Below are 15,797 nucleotides of genomic sequence, written 5' to 3'. Positions count from 1 at the left end.
TGGCTAGGGTTTTGGGACACATATAGGCTACTGCCTCTGCCATTCAGTTCTGGGTAAGTGGTGGCAGGTAACAACACTTTGATAATGTATGTAATTATGAGGAAAAATAGTAGGACTGGACCCAAATAGCCGAATATTCGTTCGCTGTGCTGGAATCGGGATACCAATTTTGATCTCCGAATAGTTGTTCTGGATCTCCCAACTAGTTAGTCAGAACTGATGAAGCCTCTTGGATGAGAGGTGAAACGTCTTCAACAAACTCAAGCAAGTCCAGTTGCTACTATTCATCTATGAGAATAGTCTTAGTAGCTAAATGGGGTCTTCCAACCCATCGGATCCTACGCCGTGCACCATGCCCCCCACCCCCTGTCCCACCCGCCACCACTGTGTGGCACCCCCAAATATTCGGGATATTTGCCATTAATTGGGGCCGGATATCCGGAGAACAGAAATTGCTATTCGGACCAGTCCTAGAAAATTGTTTTATTCATTACCATGATATCCCAGAAATAATCTTAGTCAAAGCTTCATACTTAGATCAAAAATTCTCTATATGCCTTAGTCTTTCTTTCTTCCATTTCTTGTAGCTTCTCGTCCATGTGTTCTCAAAGCGAATTGGTATTTTTTGTCATCTAATGATTTTTAAGAATGATGTGTGCAAACCTCAACACACATCCTCACACATGCAAACACAACCAGCGTGTAGCTAGCTTTGTTAGCCAGCAAACTGTCCCAGGAGTAGGGAGTAGAGTACTATAGGGGGATAATTTCTGATTTATACAAAATTTAAATGTTTCAGTTAATCTGTGACTGCATGCCTCAACATGCCTTGTTTTGTCTTAGTTGCTTTTCTCAAAGCTGTAAAATGTGTGCAAAGTCAGCATCACTAATGAATGCTACAGTAACAGAAATCTTCATCTACGTTTTCACTTCTGTCCTTTACTTCAAGATATATATATATATATATATAATTTTCTCTTTTTTTGTGCATTTTTGTATCTTTTGGACAGAGTTGAGGCCATTCAACCATTATCCCTGTCACTGCCAGACCGGCCAGACCGCTACTACCAATCTCCTTCCTTTCTTACCGTTTATGATTGCTGTATCGTTTTAATATCAATCGATCACGAGTGGAGATGACACCTGCCGTGCCCGATTTCCCCCGCGTCCCGTTCCCCCGCTGCATGCCCGGTGGAGGTGCTGAGCGGACTTTGAGCCATGTGAAGGTCACAGTCTGGATATATGGAGGATGGATGTCAGGGCCAGTGCAGCAGACGGTCAGTGAGTTCAGTCCCATATGTATGTGAATGTGTGTGGGTAAGCAGGAAATAGAGAGGGAGGCGATGGGAGGGGAAGGGGAAGAGAGCGGCCACGAAGAGGGGGGGAAGGCTGGTGTCGTTCCATAGTGCCACATTGTGTGAGAGAGTACTGTATAGCCTCTCTCTTTCTGCCTGTCTTTCTCTGTGGCTCTCACTCTCCAGGATAGATAGAGGGCATTCATTATCTGCAGGCCCGCTGGGACTTCCCTCCTCTTTAGGATGCATCCAGCAGTTTAAACCAGGCCAATCACAGTAGTGGGGGAGGATAGGGTTAGAGCAGGAGGAGGTGTGTGTGCGGTATGTGCGTTGGGGTTGGACCGCACATATTTAACCTGCCATCCGGTCCATCCACTGTAACCATAGCAATCTCCTCACATGATGGGATGGCACAGTGGCGCACTGTATTTAGGTTTCTGCTTCTGTTCAACGTGGACGCATTGCAGGGGTGAGGCAAGCTGGAACAACGCACAGCAGCCAGTTTATGGACAGTTAGTGGAGCTCTTTGGCCAGACTTTTAAGAAAAGTTACCTCCAGTAAAATTGTGGCCTGTTTTCTGTTGTTGGCTGTAATATAATTATTTCTGGACTTTCTTTTCAAAGCTTTTACCTTTTCTACCTGTGGCACACCTATGTAATCCTCCAGTGTGCAGATAGGCGATAAAATAAAAAAATCACTGTACAGTGGGGGCTGTCAGAACAGTTTCAATGCTGCTTTCAACAATCTCTACCGAAGTTGTCAATATTCTCTCAGGTGGGGTTTTGATAATTTCACGCTGGCCCAGAATCTCCTAAAGATGTTCAATGAGTAAAGATTTGGTGCCTGTGAAGGCCATAGCCCATCACTCACACATTTTCCATACTCATCAAACCATTCAGTTACCCCTTGTGCCAAGAATGGAACCATTTGCATGTTTTTTTTTTTATTTCTTTGCTCATTTATCCAGATTTTGTCTTTAAATGTGTTGCAGTGATTTAGTATTAGCATTTTCACCTATTTGTTAAGAGACAAGGTCAACATCAAAAGAACACAGGCTGATCTGTCCTGACTTTTAGTCTCTAGTTTGAGTTGGACTCTAAAATCACTTTGTCCTACATTCCCCATAATGCAATTTGACACCTTACCTGTCATAGTTCCTTCCTGCTATTGTAAATGCCCACTTCTTTTAAATTACTCACCCCCATTTTGTAACTCTGGCTTTTGTTCAAGGAATAATTTAGCATCATTGGAAATGCATGGGTTTATTTTTTACACTAAGAGTTTAGACATTATAAGATTGATTCCACTCATTTTATATATTAAATATACAGCTAAAGCCAGTAGCATAAAGAGTGGAAATGGGAAAACAGCTGGCCTACCTCCTTCCAAAGGTAATAATATCCACATACTCCAAAGCACATCAGCTGATGTGTTTTATGGCCACTGTTTGTAGGAAGTCAGTACCAAACCAAAAGCATCGCTAACACCTAAGTGACAGATTTTTTTTTTTTTTAAAAAGGGCTGTCTCATTTGATGCGAAAGAAATCAACATTCTGACCTTTTATCCATAATAGGTCAAGCTCAGAAACCCCTGAATCCTACATTTCCCATAATGCAACTCTTATTGATTCTGTGAAAAAGGTGTATATTATCATGACTGACAGCTGCTCTGAACAAACAGTTCCAGCATCACCTGCAGACCTCTGATCAGGAATTGTGCACAAGAACACAAAACATGTGACTTATTTTTGAGTTCTTCTGCAGTAAACTGTCGTAACTGATGTTGTTAAACCAACTGTTTTTTTCAATAAGGTAATGTTATGTTTTGATTGCTAACTTAAAAAGTTAATGCTAGTGTCAGAGCAAGCTAAGATTACAAGTAATTCATGGGGAAAAAAGTCGTCATGTAGCTAGCTAGCTGGACAGCTATTAATTGTTGCTATCCAGATATATGTACAGTGAGCATCCGTGGCAGTATAATACTGTTAAAGGTCCAATACTGTGCCCTATTACAGCAAATCAATGAAAATCTTGTGTAGTCAGACTGTGCCTTTTTTTTACAGCTCAAAATACAGTAAAGCTTGTTCATTGTACTGTGACTATAATTCCTAGTTTAAGGCCTGTTCAAAATGAACTGTTTCACTATCTGAAGCTTTAAATGCAGAAAGAAGACTCTCTCTGCTTCTGTATTTGACAGCGCAGATCAAAACAGTTGACTGTACAGCTGACTGTGAATGAGTGTGAGACACTGAGACCAGGACTTCCTATCACTTTTAACTTTTTCCTGAGCAATCATTTTACATGGAAATATGGCAGAATCCACAGCACAGCTGCTGTTTTTAATTCATGTATATGGTGAGTTTGTCAGAAAACACTGTGGTTACAAATAAAGTAGTTTGGCAGTGCAGAGCAGCAGCTTGGAAATGGATTTCAGTCAGTATTTCATAATTGTTCCATCATTTGGCAGAAATTAAAAAAATATGTCAATGAAACCAGCTTTATTGAGAATTTGGTTGGATTAAAATGCAGGGTATACAAGCACAGAGAGCAGGACAGAAGTAAACAGATGTGTTTTGGTTACACTGTATCACAACAGGCAATATGGTTTTAAATCCCTCCTAAAGTTTCCACCTCCTCTTGAATGTCTCTTAGTTTTACAGTCTCCACGGAGCTCTGATCTGTGGACATATGATTAAAGCTAAAGGTAATGTTAGCCACATAAACGGCACAAAATGCTAACACAAAAAAAACTTCATAGCTGTGGGGGTATTGCCATCAAAAATGAAAGTAATCCACTGGATCTTCAGTTCCTCTGATGCTGGGACTGCATGAAGACTCTTGTGTTTACTCTTGCAACCAAGAGCAGAACATTTTGTGAACTTAGCTTGTTGCAGAGACACATGAGCAGCGTCAGTAGAAGCAGCTCTAGAAAGTGAATAAACCAGACATACTACAAGGAAGCTGTTTATTCTGAATGACTCATCTCAGAAGCAACGGGCAGTGGAGGGGCAGACAACAGTAATGAATACAAAGTTAGATGTTTTTTGTTTTTTATACAACTTTGGAAGGGTCCATTTAAATCCAAAGAATACATTGGTCAGTTACTTACATAGTCAACGTAAGACTTCTTGTCAACAGTAAACTGTAAGAACAGTTTTTGGTATATTATTTCCATCACATTCTACACACATTACTTCATGTCATATGTTTTAATTGTAATGATAATAAAGATGTTCACACACAATAAATTAAACATGACAAAACTATAGATTTAACTCGGGAGCTACTAAACAGACACACACACAGCAGCCTCTAATCACTCATTTGTCCGACTACAGCTCCCAACTGAATACAACATTTCACAGAGAGTCCCTCGCCACATGTACTATATGTGTGATTGTGAGTATGTGTGTGTGTGTGTGTGTGCACGCGCGCGTATGCATTCCCAGTGTCACATCCGTGTTAACAACACATTTATTCTGATTGTACACAGTAATGACTGATTAATTATTCCCAGCTCCAATTATCACTCCATTACTGCTGCACATACACACACACAGACACACACACACTAACACAAATGTAAAAAAAACAAAAAAAAAACACTTCCATGTCATGAGAAATAAGTGCCAGCAGTGGTTCTATGCCACTTTCTGAGGCTAATTGAGGTTAATGAATGTAAATGGTAAGTAAAAACACATTCAACTCGAATAACTAAGAGTACCATTGGTGTTAACATAACTTCATTGGAAACACCGCAAGAAATTACACTATCAAATATGATTTCCTCCTGCTCTGTCACAGACTGAAATATGTGTCTTAATTGAGAATTTTATCTTGGGCCATAAGAATGAAGCACCTTTTAGTTTATCTATTTATCTATTTGTTTTAGCGCCTGACCTGATAATTGTAGGCTGTGTCACCGAGTGGTGGGGGTGACCGAGACCGGGTGCAACATCACCGTTTCTGTTGAGGAGCCGCAACACCAGACAAATACTAGGGGAGGATTTACGGTATAAAAATAATCCTTTATTACAAAAGTCTTTAAAAAAATAGATAAAAGATACTGCGGGAAATTGGTCTAAAAAGGAAAGTCCAACAGTCCGTCCACGGCCTTCCCAAGCAAATCCTCCTCCAGTTGGTTCCTGTTCAATGGAGGGCCAATCACTTTAAAAAAAAAAAAGATTCACAATAGATATCTGTCAGGGTAATCAATGCTCTATCAGTATCCAGTTGTTGAAGCCAAATCATGAGCAAACAATAATTGTGGATGGGTAAACTAAATAAAAACACAGCAAAGAAAAAGTCCAACGCAAAAAGAACTGAAATAAACAAATAAATCACTCAAAAATTAAATCCACTGCAAACGAAAGCAAATAAACCCAATCCAAAAATTCCTGTAATTGTCCGTATAATAACTGATGGCAGAGATACCCAAGCTGTAGCTTCCTTAATTGATTGGATAAAAAATTACGATAATACAATTTGGCCACAGCAGGTTAACCGGAGATATCATGTCCAGTATGTGCTATAGCGTAAGTAGAGGGGTACTCATCTGAAGGAAGGATGGAACGCATCCCCACTCTTCCACTTTTGCCCAAAGCTTCCCCCTCTTGTACCGCGTGTCTCCGTTGCCTCTCTGGCACGTGGCAACCTGTTCCACCGGGCAGCAGCAGCTCCTTCAGTCCAGGCAGGCTGGTACGCACATCCTCTGTCTGCGGCGCTCCTCTCGCGCTGTCCCCCGCACTTACGACATGATGCCTGGTGCTGTCACAGCCATGCGACCAGCGCTTCTCCACCGCGGTTCTCATGTGCGTCCGCTGCCGTCAGCTCAGCTGCTCTCTTCCTTTTTCATGCCCCTTTTCTGTCACCTAAAAAGCGCAAGAGACGCAGTGTCCCAAACTGCCCACACGTGACCTAACCATACACACAGATGCATCCTGCAAGAGCGTGTTATTTAGTCGCAGCCAGGCAAACACACACACTATACTCGTCACCCTGTGACAACTGTCTTGGCAGACAATGAGCAGACCGTTTCAGGTGGATGGATAAAGAGATGGATGGAAACACAAAACTGGAGCACAGGAGACGTGCAGTCAAAAGTTAAATAAACAGAAAGGAGGCAGGTTAGCGAGGGGGAATCCTGCGTATCATCCTGCATGAGGAATCCCAAACTTGGTGCTGACACACTGCATCTCAGACTTGGTGACACACTGAGAAAGATAGAGGAGGCTGACATCAAATCCATTCAGATAGGCGAGCGCTGGGGGAGATAATAAACTAATCTGGTGAGATAGACTCGTCTCCTCAGATCAACGCGATCCCTGAGGAGGGAGAACCTGGAAAGAGATGGAGACATTTCCGCTTACGTTTGACTGCAATTTGAATTCTCAAAGACCTATCAAATTTACAAATGAAAAGGGAGATTGTTACCTGAATTTGGTACACTGAAAGGAAACTCTAGTCATGCGCTCTTTCTTGTCAAATCGCCTTTGCTTCTGCTGTCTCGCTAAAGGGCACCCATCCACTTATAGCCCTCTAAAAGAGTTTTTTCTCTCCCCAGCTCCTCTAGTAAGCATGAGGAGCTCCATGGGAAGCTAACTAGGGACATTAAAAAGTAAGCTTCCTTACAATGGCAACTTCTCTTTCAAAGCCAAAGTTTTAAATTAATCTGGATCTGTTTTATTAAGTGAGATCTGGTAATGTATATACTATATTATTACAGGACAGTTTTGTTTGGATAAGAGGCCACCGTCACACAAAACTAAGGCCCAATCTGTTAGAACTAGTTCTTAAGACATGTCGATCAAATCGAAATGTAATGTGTGATATTGTTTAAAAATACAGACACAGTGCCGTATGTTTTTAGACAATCTTCCCTCAATGGAAAGGAGCTAAAGCCTGCTCTGAAAGTCTACATTGTGTCATAGGCTGATTAGCACCTTTAAGATGTTATTGTGTGTTGTTTGCATTCTTCTTACAGTCGACCAGTGACAGCCCTTGACATCTGTGTGCTTCTCTCGTATCATCATCATGCCCATGAATGCCGTCAGAGATGTAGGGCACCAACAAAGGATTGCCACTCCTGTCTGTTCTGGGCCAGCTTCTGAATGGTTCACCAGGTGTGCTGTAGGGTCCAGAGCTCTCCTTCCACAGTCCACCGCCAGGTGTTCTTGGGACGTCCCTGCTTGTGTTTTCCTTCTGGTGTCCAATGTAGGGCTGTGCTGGTGATGCTGCCCTGCTCTCTGCGAGTGACATGTCCGATCCATCCCCAACACCTTCACATGATGATGGTCTCCGTGCTCTCTTGGCTACAGTGGGCGAGAAGTTTGTTGGAGATGGTTTCAGGCCAGAGTATATGCAGGATCCTTCTTAGGTTCTTTGTATGGAAGGTGTGACTTGTTCAGGTCACACTCCATCATCCTCCAGCATTCCGAGACATACAGTAGGGTGGAAAGTGCACAGCTCTGGTGCAGTTTTAGTTTGGTGCTGGTGCTGTACTGGGATGAGCTGCAAACGTTCATTATTCTGAAGGTGTGTCTGGCCTTGCTGAGGCGATTCTTGATGTCGCTGCCTGCTCCGCCATCATGCCTGACAATGCTGCCAAAGTAGGTGAACTCCTCGGTTGTTGGAAGATCTTCTCTGTTCACTTTGACTGGTGCGGGATGTTGTACATTCAGCATCACAACGGTATGCGTGCTCACGTATACTGGTTTTCTTTTCAGCTGAATTTCCAGCAAAGCTGTTCTCTTTCACATATTTTTCTTTTTTCAGACAATGGAACAAGTAAGAAGTAGTGACTGAAACACAGCCCATTAAGACTATGTTTCAGAACCATTTCACAACACTGTCTGCACATATGTGTCGGCTGCCATGCAGTCAACTGAATGTGCTGCTTCGCTCTGCCGCTCAAACAACAGAGTAGATGCAGAAAGATGTGACTGCGATGAGAAAGTAAGATCTTTCACTTGTGGACAGTACTGGCAGCTTTCTTCCAGCTAAGGCTTGTCCAAAAAAAATTGCTACATTTTATTGCAAGGTGCTTTATTGAGGGAGGAAAAAAGTTGCTAAAAGGTTCTGAAAAATCTAGTGACAACATGGCTTAGTCTGCAACAATATAGTTTAGTAACAAAAGAAAAATGAATATTATCTCACGCTAGTAACAACATGAAGAGGCATTAACGTCTGTTATCTGACAGTGGAAAAGTTTGGGTGGAGGGGCTTCCAACGCTATCTGGCCATTTCACATGCAGTTCAGACAGAATATAAATGCTCATAAATAAATCTAGACTCTCCAGCTTAGACTGTATTTAAAAGACAGCCGAAGCCTGCAGGTCTGTTAAATAAAGCCACTGCAGAAGTGGCTGAAAGCTGCATTTATTTTAACAGCCAGCAGAGGGTGACTCCTCTGGTTGAAAAAAAGAGGTCTGATGGTTTAGAAGCACAGGTGAAGAGTTGCTGGAGGACTTTGTCACTTTTTTCACCGAAAGGAAAAAAGTAATTTTTACAGTTTGCAATAATTCTGTTGAAAATGACGGGTTTTTTTAGCACTAGAATATTCAACTAAAACATTTATTAAGCAAGAGCATCAGTAAAAACCAATGACCAAAGTTGTGAGTGGATTGCCTGCACGAAAGCAATCCACCTTAAAAGTTACGGGTGGCTGCATTTTGACTTTCGAAAGCACTATTAATTGAACTATTTCGAACAAAATTAGCTTGCAACGATGAACTGTGGTGCTAGCTGCAACCACAGTAAAGAACGCACTCGTTCACGCAATTATGTATATTATTGTGTTATAATGCATCCATGTGGTATACTTTAGCTCAGCCTTGGTCTATTAATCAGCAACCACAAAAGGGCTATCACTGCTCAGTTAGCTATGAAATAGCAAAAAGTAGCAGAAAAATCTATGAAAACCTCCCACAGCCTAACGTGAAAACTGTTAACAACTTAATATAATGTACACAAAAGAAAAGCAACAAAAGCTTACATCGGTGAATGAATCAGATGTTTGCTTAAATTCCATTTCGTGGTATTGATGAGATCTCTAAGAACTACTCTCTGATCATCAACTCTACAGCTTTGTTTCCTCCAATGTGTTCAGATCTATGAATATGCAAATTAATCCTAATTTCTTTCTTCATCCATCTCTACGCCGCTCGACTGCAGGTCAAGCTCACCAGCTCACCAGTTTATCAGCTACAGTTAAATAATCGGTCACAGCTAGATATTATTCAATTGCTATGGTCTGAGCTGTTAACTAAATGTCGTGAATTTTACTGACATTTTTTAGTTTTACAGCAAAAATATTTGCAGCAGTGACATTATGTTTTATGGAAAGTGACTTCTCTAATCCTTAAAGTAACAACGAAAATAGGCAATGGGGAGCCTAGTCATAATTAAAACCCATTTTATTGTGCCATGTCTGGCTGTATTTAGATTTTTTAGATGATTTCTCATTGCACAAAGATGGAATTTCCATTACTGAAATCACAAACTTTGCATGTTTTGCCTATACATAAACATTTTACTCTTACATAAACCGCAATACGTTCTTGTAGGTTATTTTTAATGAAAGTTAACATGGTACCTGTATTAATCTATGCACATAAGATAATTAGTTACACTGACTGCAAAATAAGATCTATATCAGTGTGCCATTTCTTAACTCTCATATTGACAATATTCCTGAAATTCAGCTGCAGCTTTTGGTTTTGTGTGACACCCCTAGAATTTCATTGGCTCCATCTGGCCACCCCTATAAAACAGTTCTGGAGGGGCCCATGATTGGTACACTGCACTTCCAAGGTGAAAACGCTCAATCATGGTGTGGACTACTTATTTTGCTTATGATGTGTCTTCCAGCAAATAAAAGGACGCTGTATTGACAAGTTACTAAGGTAAAAAAAAATATAATTAAATAAAACAAAACAAAACAAAAAAAAGCATGATTTCCATTGGAAGTCGTTTGTAAAAACAAATTTAAAAAAAGTTGCAGATCAGATTGACGAACCAATCTGATAATCTACCGAATGTCGCAGCTGTAGTCAGAGTTCAGCAAACAAAAATCCTGGATTGGATCACGGTTGTCAGAGCTTTATTCTCTCTGCACACGTCTGCTCTTCAGAACTGGTTTATAAATACTGTGATCATCTGTAAAAGTCTGTAGGGATTTCGCACTGTACAATAATTTGTCAGAAAAGGGCTACAACATCGCTCCATTAATGCTCTCTTTATGCTGTAAATCTAACTAGGGCTATATTTAGACTGCTTTTTACTTGTCATGGATATAAAAACAACACTGTATATTGGGTCAGCAGACTGTACAGGAACCATTACTTGAATTGATCAACATATTTGTCCCTGTAGGCGTGTGTGTGTTTGCTTTTGTATTTGTGGATTTTTGTGTGTGTGTGTGTGTGTGTGTGTGTGTGAGGCCTCCCAGCTGCTCTTCCATTGACTTTCACTTTGGCTGATACAGGATGTCAGTTTATCAGTCGATTGAATATCTACCAGCCCTTTATTTATGACACGCTGGATGAAGTGTTGCTGCTCACTTTTTCTTCTTCTCTGAAGAGGTATGGAGGGAGACAAGGAAGTGTGTGTGTGTGTGTGTGTGGAGGAGAGGGGTTGTGGTGGTGGTGGGGGGGGTTGGAGAGGACAAGAGAGAGGCAGAAATCAATATATTTTTACTGAAAGCCCTTGTGTAGCAGGAGCAGAGACAGGAAGGAAGGAGGAGGAGGGCAGAAAAAGGAGGGGAAGGAGTTCAGGGTGAGGGGAGAAGTCGGAAAGGATGGAGGGGAGGAAAGCAGAAAGAGCTGTTTTTCATGTCGTCTCTCAGCTGCCTTGCTATTGAGGAATACACTGTACTGGTGTCTGCATGGACTGCAGTGGTTCTGCTGTAGTTTTACATAGTGAGGCTTACACTGCAAAAAAACAAAATCCCCACGACAAACAGAAAAACGCTGCCAATGAGATAGAAATTTGTCGCTTGACATCCCCAATTATTCAGATTGTGTTTTTTGCTTTTTAAACGGAAATGTTTCTCTTATAATTGTGTTTTCAGAAAACTCAGGTTGAAACACTGACAATTTTACATCGTAACACACCTCCATCGTTCAGCACCATGAGGAGCATCCTACAGTGGCCCAGAAGTGTCACAACAAAACAAAAGCCACAACACAACACAATTAGCCACAACACAACACAATAAGCCACAACACAACCAAAAGCCACAACACAACACAATAAGTCACAGCACAACCAAAAGCCACAACACAACACAATAAGCCACAACACAACCAAAAGCCACAACACAACACAACGGCTGCAACGGAAGTTGTTTTTTTTAAACCCGGATGTTATACTGTGAAGTGCGCGACCACACGAAGTAGGCAGAAGCCGGAGATTGTTGGAAACAACTCCAAAGTAAGTAAAATACTGATAGTAAATAATGTTTACTAATAGCGCATACCGAGATTAATGGATTAATGTGTTGTGGCTTATTGTGTTGTGTTGTGGCTTTTGTTTTGTTGTGGCACTTCTGGTACCGTAGCACGGAACCACACACGCTCAGTTGAACATGATGATGACATGAAACATATCTGACACTGAGAAATGTGGTTCTACATATCAATATGTACAGCAAAAGTCAAAATCTGGACACACCATTCAGAGGTTTCTCGTTTTTTAATGAATTTTGTAGAATAACGCAGTGTTTTAAATGTTTTAATTAATTAGATTTCTTATTGTTTTTGCTATTATTATTATTAATATGTGATGATGTCATGTTATTTTTTTATTCCTTTTGTTCTGTAAAACAGTGTTAGATTTCACTTCTATGGAAAATGCTATAGAAATAAAGTCTTGATTGATCAAAACAATAAATTAAAAAACAAAAAACATGTGCATTAAAGCACAAAACCCAAAAAAGTATAAACAAGAAAGACATGTTTTAAATTCTAGGTTCCTTCAGAATTGTTTTCCTGTAATAGAAGCTTTAACAGTAATTTGAGCAACCATCTTCAAGAGGTTGGAACCAGACTTTTTTTTTTTAATGTTTGTGCTGTCTTTGAAGTTGATGTGTGTAAGTTGATTAAAAACACAAGTTAAATAAGTTAGTTAAAAAGTAGGATTTTAGGATTGTATTTGGTTTTTGAATTTGCGGCAGAGTGAGCCATCTGACCAATCCATTGTGAACTATCATTGATTCTCCGTCGTCTCTTGTAGCCGCTATCAGTAGCACACTGGAGCTTCACGGCATCGCTCAATTGTTCATAATGCTTTTGCCTTGGAAAATATTTGCCTTTAGGCAAAAGTGTGCACAAGCATGAAATACACTACATACGTGTTTTAGAGCTGTCGTTTTCTGTTTCTGTCACTAAGAGCCATTAGCAGCGAACCCATGTAGCTAACTTTAGCTAAAGGTTTATTAGCTGTGGTTGAATGTCGTTCGTGTTCATGCTACATGGCAGCTATATGTTTTGTTTCATGTTTATGTTGTGTGATTGTGTATTTATTTTATTTTCTCTGTATTATCAGTTTTACAAGACGTTTGAAAGCTATCAAAAGGACAGTAAATGCCAAGGAAAGCAAGCCTTGTGTGTTTATTGAACATAGCTGGAACATGTTAACTGGCTGTCTAGCAGTGCCAAGCTGACGCGGTGTGAGAGCAGCACAATGTTAGTGGAGTTCTCTCAGATGCTAAACACTTGCATGTTGCTTTTTTTTTACTTTGCAATTCAGCTCACCACAAACCATCTCAGCTGGGTTTAGGTGTGTGATTGTGGAGGTCAGGTCATCTGATGCAACACCGCACCACTCAAACAGCCCTTACAGTCACTGGAGGTCAGTTTTACTCATTGTCCAGCTGAAGCTATTCATGTTTTCACTGAGGTTAAGCCAGTTGTGGCTGGAATCACAAATCTTGTGGACTCATCAGGTCTAAAATCCATTTCTTCTGTTTCTTGGTCCAAGTTCCTTGCTTCCTCTTCTTGGTCTCACTCAGTCCTTGCAGCAGTTTCACCATGAAGAGGTGATTCTCACAGTCCCCTTGTAACATGATGCTGAAATGTGTGCTTTAACTCTGGGAGGTACTGACGTGGGCTGTATTCCAGAGGCGCTGTAGTTGTAGATTCCTGAGGCTTTAATAAACTTTTCCTTTTCAGGCAAAGTTCTTTTTTTGTGAGTTGAAGAAAGTTTTTGAAATTTTCTGGACTGACCTTGATTTAAGTTGAGCATTTCTTTTATGTGTTTATTTATTTATTTATTGTTTATTTGATGTGGACATCACAATTACATTGGACAAACCAGATGCATTGTTTGAGTGTTTTAGCACATGTGCTAATTCGCAACACTTTTCCACAGGAGGCTTTTGAAATGATAAAAAGTAGAAAGAGTAAAAACAAAAAAACAAAAGATAAACAATTAAACAAACATTGTAACATTAATTACTACAGTAGCTGAATAGGCCTGTTTGCTGTGCACCAACATTCCCTCAACTCAGCACTGATGGGCTCACCGGTTAACTGAAGACTAAGCCAGGTGACGCCTCATGAAGCTGGTTAATCTGTCATCTGTGATGTTTTGAGGAAAACCGACTTTCTGATGGAATACCTCTGTTTCTGGCACATCTCAATACATTTCTAATCAACTTATCTTTGCCATTTTTTTTTTGCTGTACTGTCACTTTGTTTCAGCCAACGAATCATATATTAGATGAGGTGAGACTCTGGTAACCAGAAATTGGATGTGAAAAGGTTGTGTATTTTAACCCAAACAGTGATATTTTCCTAAACCTAACCAAGTAATGTTGGTGCCTAAACTTAACCAAACTTCTAACATGTAGCTGTAATGAAAGTTTCCCCCAAAGCTGTTTTTTTTTTTTTAGACTGAAGAATAATGGTCCTACATGGGATACAAACCTGAGTCCTCAGTGAAAGTCCAGACACTGACCTCTCCCTCCACACTCCCGTCCGACCACTTATGAGTCTTCATGGCTCTTTCAAAGTGGAACCCTTTCCTACAACGTCACAAAATGTGCTTGTTTCAGAAACTGTTTTTTTCGAAGCATAAATGAGAATGCAGTCCAGTTGTACAGGAATGTAGTTTTAAGGGAAAAAGTGGGCACTTTGAGGAGTCTAGGTTCAATCCATATTTCTTATTTTAAAAAAAAACCCAGAAACTAACAGTTTAGGATGCGTAGAACATAAAATATCAGAGTGTTTGATGGTGATAATCTAAACTCAAATTTCACTTACTGGAACTGGAACTTTCATCTGTGTCTTGAGCCAGCAGTAAGTGCCCCTCTGAAAGCTGCCAGTAAGTGGACCTTTGCGCTTACATTGTCACCATCAATTTCTTTTTTTTTTTTTTTTCAAAGGTAAAGAAAGAACAGCCACAACGTTATTCAAAGACACAAAGTACTACTATATGTTATTATCCATAGCGATGTCACTTGCTATGTTTGCAATCAGAAGAGCTCGAACTCCTCTTAAAGACTTTCTATAGAAGTATTATTAATAATCATTAAATGTTTCTGATTTGTAGAGTTAGTGTTGTGTAAATGCTACAGTCATAACTGACCTCAAATGTGGAGCAGATGAACAAACTTCTTTACATCTCAAATCATGTCCACAGTCCAAGATCTTGTTATTTAAAATATCTTTGAAATACCAAGCTTGTAAAATATATTTTTTTAATTCTTTGTAAGCTGTTATGGGCCCTGGTGTCATCACACATTACAGCATGTAAATCTTAAAATGGTCAAATTGAGATGGTGTGATGCTCAAAAGTGTATACTGTTGCTACAGGGTGAGCACTTATGTGGTTAAAACAAAATGCTGGCAGACAAATATCAAGGAAGGACAACAGAGGCATTGAAACTATGTGTTTGTGTGAGCTCACACTAAGCTTAACAAAGTTCATATGGACGCAGCTCCAGTGTGTTTGTGTGCTGCAGGATGTTGCTGCACCTTGAGATGTTGCTCAAGTGTAAAAAACTATCAGATTCACTTCATTAAAATTCAGATGGAATTCAGATGTTGATCATATGTCTAATCTTACAGCATAATGTGCAGAGTGCAGGCGCATGCAAGGATTTTTCTGCTGTTCTAGAGCAGTCAGTAATTTGCCACAGCATGTGTTTTCTGCTCATACGAGTGTTGTGCAGCTCTGCAGGTTCTGTGTTCCACGACAACCGCTCCCATAAACACACACACATTTGCACTGAGCGCGCATTTGGCCTGACGCTTATTCCAGTGCATCACAACAAACTACTTTACTGAATTCTCTTGTATTATTGAATGAAAGTATATTACTGTCATCTTTCATTTGCAGGGGAACGCAATCCACAGTAAAAAGTTCCTTTCCCATTAATTTCCCTTTGCAGAATCTGCTCTTCTTCCCCTTCTCTCCCCCCCACCCCCGACAAATGGGACAATAAGGCCGATAAACAATTTAGACAGATGCTCCATCAGCACATAGCCAAGGAAGTTCTGC

This window comes from Stegastes partitus, unplaced genomic scaffold (assembly GCF_000690725.1).
Source record: "Stegastes partitus isolate 25-593 unplaced genomic scaffold, Stegastes_partitus-1.0.2 Scaffold179, whole genome shotgun sequence".
In the NCBI taxonomy this organism is placed as follows: Eukaryota; Metazoa; Chordata; class Actinopteri; family Pomacentridae; genus Stegastes; species Stegastes partitus.
This window is presented reverse-complemented; position numbering follows the sequence as displayed.